The following is a 5,253-nucleotide window of genomic DNA, read 5'->3' as shown; positions in this document are numbered from 1 at the left end:
ACGAGAGAGAGAGAGAGAGAGATCAAACACATAGCTACTGGTACATACCCTCAGCCCCGAGGGAGAACTACTCCCTCCTTGGCATGGAGAGCACCGGGATGATGAAGATGGCCACCGGAGAGGGATTCCCCCTCCGACAGGGTGCCGGAACGGGTCTAGATTGGCTTTCGGTGGCTACGGAGGCTTCTAGCAGCGGAACTCCTGATCTATTGTGCTCCCCGATAGTTTTAGGGTATATGGAGATATATAGGTGGAAGAAGTACGTCAGGGGGGCCACGAGGGGCCCACGAGGGTGGAGGGCGCGCCCAGAGGGGGTGGGCGCGCCCCCATGCCTCGTGGCCTCCTCGTAGATCCCCTGACGTGCACTCCAAGTCTTCTCAGCTTCTTCTGATCCAAAAATAAGTTCCGTGAAGTTTCAGGTCAATTGGACTCTGTTTGGTTTTCCTTTTCTGTGATATTCTAAAACAAGGTAAAAACAGAAATTGGCAATGGGCTCTGGGTTAATAGGTTAGTCCCAGAAATGATATAAAAGTGTATAATAAAGCCCATAAACATCCAAAACAGTAGATAATATAGCATGGAGCAATCAAAAATTATAGATACGTTGGAGACGTATTAGCACCCCCAAGCTTAATTCCTGCTCGTCCTCGAGTAGGTAAATGATAAAAACAGAATTTTTGATGCGGAGTGCTACTTGGCATAATATCAATGTAATTCTTCTTAATTGTGGCATGAATATTCAGATCCGAAAGATTCAAGATAAAAGTTCATATTGACATAAAAATAATAATACTTCAAGCATACTAACTAAGCAATTATGTCCTCTCGAAATAACATGGCCAAAGAAAGTTCATCCCTACAAAATCATATAGTTTAGTCATGCTCCATTTTCGTCACACAAGAATGCTCTCATCATGCACAACCCCGATGACAAGCCAAGCAATTGTTTCATACTTTAGTAATCTCAAACCCAGAAACCTTCACGCAATACATGAGCGCAAGCCATGGATATAGCACTATGGGTGGAATAGAATATGATGATGGGGGTTATGTGGAGAAGACAAAAAGGAGAAAGTCTCACATCAACGAGGCTAATCAATGAGCTATGGAGATGCCCATCGATTGATGTTAATGCAAGGAGTAGGGATTGCCATGCAACGGATGCACTAGAGCTATAAATGTATGAAAGCTCAACAAAAGAAACTAAGTGGGTGTGCATCCAACTTGCTTGCTCACGAAGACCTAGGGCACTTGAGGAGGCCCATTGTTGGAATATACAAGCCAAGTTCTATAATGAAAAACTCCCACTAGTATATGAAAGTGACAAAATAAGAGACTCTCTATCATGAAGATTATGGTGCTACTTTGAACCACAAGTGTGGCAAAGGATAGTAGCATTGTCCCTTCTCTCTTTTTCTCTCATTTTTTGGGCCTTCTCTCTCTTGTTTGGGCCTTCTCTTTTTTATGGCCTTTTTTTATTCCTTACTTGGGACAATGCTCTAGAAAATGATGATCATCACACTTCTTTTTATTTACAACTCAATGATTACAACTCGATACTAGAACAAAGTATGACTCTATATGAATGCCTCCGGCGGTGTACCGGGATATGCAACGACTCATGAGTGACATGTATGAAAGAATTATGAATGGTGGTTTTGCCACAAATACGATGTCAACTACATGATCATGCTAAGCAATATGACGATGATGAATGTGTCATGATAAATGGAATGGTGGAAAGTTGCATGGCAATATATCTTGGAATGACCATGGAAATAACATAATAGGTAGGTATGGTGGCTATTTTGAGGAAGGTATAAGGAGGTTTATGTGTGAAAGAGCGTATCATATCACGGGGTTTGGATGCACCGGCGAAGTTTGCACCAACTCTCAATGTGAGAAAGGGCAATGCACGGTACCGAAGAGGCTAGCAATGATGGAAGGGTGAGAGTGCGTATAATCCATGGACTCAAGATTAGTCATAAAGAACTCACATACTTATTGAAAAAATCTACAAGTCATCAAAAACCTCGACACTACGCGCATGCTCTTAGGGGGATAGATTGGTAGGAAAATACCATCGCTCGTCCCCGACCGCCACTCATAAAGAAGACAATCAAATAACACCTCATGTTTCAAATTTGTTACACAACGTTTACCATATGTGCATGCTACGGGACTTGCAAACTTCAACACAAGTATTTCTCAATTTCACAACTACTCAACTAGCACGACTTTGATATAATTACCTCCATATCTCAAAACAATCATCAAGCATCAAACTTCTCTAAGTATTCAAAACACTCATAAGAAAATTTTACTAATCTTGAATACCTAGCATATTAGGATTTTTAAGCAAACTACCATGCTATTTAAGACTCTCAAAATAATCTAAGTGAAGCATTAGAGTTCATCTATTTCTACAAAATTGTAACATCCCAAATTTCCAATTTGGAATGTTATACATTAGATCATCTATGCATATCATATTTTATTTTGCATTTTGGTTGATCCTAGAAATTCTACGCAACTCAATGACCCACGGAGAGAGTTGGGGATTTCGTTATTTTCACATTTGAGTTTTCTCAAATTTTGAGAATAGGATCATTTGATTTTATTTATTTTATCATCAATTATTTCTACTACAAAAATATGAGAGAGGGAATAAAATGACTTTCCCAAAATAAAGAAATATTGAGGATTTAATAATAAAATCAAATAATATTTTATTTCGGAGTTTTTTCGGTGTTTTATTTGAATTTAGGAAAAATGTGTGTTTTCCAAAATTGCATTTAGGTCCCAAATAAATGTTCACCTGGTGCGGCTTTTTAGAAGCCCGTGAAAATTTATTTCGGAATTTTTGGAGTCTGTTTAGTATTTTTTTATTTTTCTTCTGAGCGAAATTATAAAAAAAAATGCGCACCGACCTACGGGACGTGTCCGACCTGGACACCGGCCCGGGCGGGCTTTATAAGCCAGGGAGAGGCCCAGCCCCAGCCCCAGCAAACCCTAGCCGCCCCGTGCACCACGCGCCGCCCGCCTACGCCGCCGCCGCCGCCGGATTTCCGCCGCCCGAGGTTCGCCGCGCCTCGACTTTCGTGCCATCGGTTTTATTTTTTTAAAAAAATAGATCGTTTTTCCGTTGGTTTTTTTAGATTCGTTTTTTTAAATAGATCGGTTTTTCCGGTTTATTTAAATAGTGAGCGTTCGTTCGTTCTAGCGAACGTTCGTCCTTTTTCTTTTTCTCGGATTAAATACGCAATTTTTCTGATCGCAATTCCTGATCCAATTTTCGTTCTACTATAACTTTTCGCTCGTTCATCGGAATCAGACGATTCAAGCGCCTGGAGTTTCATCTCGAAACCCTCTATCCGTTTAACCAACTTAAACAAGATTTTGCTACTGTAAAATTGGCCCTAGATCCAGATTACTAGAACGAAGTTGTTTTCTTTCGTCGTTTAACTTTCGTTGCTTCGTTCGATTTGATTCTTTTTGCCAACCAGAGTTCTTTAGTTGAACCTTCTGGTTAGATCTCTTAATTTGAGTTTTACCTGTGCATTAGATGAGTACATATTGTATGCTTGTTTGTTTGTCTGCGATAGAATACCCGGAGTGCGCCGCTTGTTACTTCAAATCTCTAGGTTTCACGGATCATCAGCAAGGCAAGTAACACTTTGATCATACCTTTACTACTACCCAGTTTTATTGCATTAGATCAATCCTCACACGTTGCATGATTAGGATCTAACTAAATTGTGGGATGGGAAGTAGTTGAGGTAGTACCTATTACCTGTTTATTATCAAACCTTTGGGAGTTACTTCTACGTTTGCTTATTATGTCATGCTATGCTAGTAGACGTGGATTGGGTGAGTGATATCCATGACAGATGTGAGTTTTGTTAATTAATGGTTTATCTAAGGTGGCAACTTAAACACACATCTGGGTGGATTGAGGCACCTGGGTATTCCAGGACTTGCCTGTTTTCTTTTGGACCGCCACCCAGGCTCAAAGGGATCATGAGACTATTCATACTAGAAACTTCCGTGTGCAGCCACAAGCTATTATGGGATCTAGCATAGTTGACTAAGTCGTGCGAACTCTTACAGTGGTAGACTAGCAGATGTAGGGGATGTAGGTGGTACGGTCTACCCGATCGTAAGGTGCTAGCGCTTTTGAAAGACTATGTCTTGGTCATCCGTCTTCTCAAACACCTTGTAGTGCAAGAAACCAAACGGAGGCGATCGAGTCTTGTGGGGAAAAGTGCGCAAACCTCTGCAGAGTATAATAAACTAATCATGGTTAGTCGTGTCCCCGGTTATGGACATCTTGAGTATCTAGTACTTGGATTATCATGTGAATCTCAACATGTTACTCTAAATTAATTTTGTTGGGTTATGTTTAATGATGATGCTTAATTGGGATTGAGAATGCTGTCAACCATTCTCAATGTTTAACAACTATCATGATAGTTAAATAAATTTATTCCTTTGAAGTAGGGAAAAATTGGCTTTACGCAAAACTGTAACCATAGAGCTTTCCGCCAGCCAAATATGCATATAGTATAGTTGTTTCATTCCATTACTCTCTATGTGTTACCTTGCCAGCATATTCCATGTGCTGACCCGTTTTCGGGCTGCAACGTTAATGTTGCAGACTTTTCAAATGACGATTAAGGAGTTTTAGGTCGCGGTTCTATACTCAGTGATGCCGTTGGAGTTGATGGACTCACTTATCTTCCAAGCCTTCCGTTGTTATCATTATTAGATGGCCTTAAGCCATATTTATTGTAATAAGTTCTCTTGAGACACTCGATGTAATAAGTGTGTGATTGCTACTCTGTTATAAATCCTCCGAGTATTGTGTGGTGTCAGCATTACTGATCCAGGGATGACACCGGAGCACAGAGATCAGACTGTTTGAGGTCTGGTCGCTACAGAGATGGTATCAGAGCACACGCTGACTGTAGGACACGACCACTAAGCTAAAGACCTAGATCACTTTTCACTCTCTTCTCTTCTGACTTCTCATCTTTTCTACTCCTTAGGATGGCGGATGCAAGGAATAAGTTCACGCAACCGGATGAAGACACACCCTTTGGACGTCACTTGAAGGAAGTCACTAGATACCTGAATATAGGAGTACCAAGCTTCACCGGAACCTACAATGCCACTTTACCTGAAGAAGAGCGCTGGATGATTCAAGTGCAAGTTCCAGGAAGGACGTTCATGCCAGTCACTGAGCCCATAGAG

This window comes from Triticum urartu, chromosome 1A (assembly GCF_056163025.1).
Source record: "Triticum urartu cultivar PI428250 chromosome 1A, HENAU_Tu73, whole genome shotgun sequence".
NCBI classification, from domain to species: domain Eukaryota; kingdom Viridiplantae; phylum Streptophyta; class Magnoliopsida; order Poales; family Poaceae; genus Triticum; species Triticum urartu.
This window is presented reverse-complemented; position numbering follows the sequence as displayed.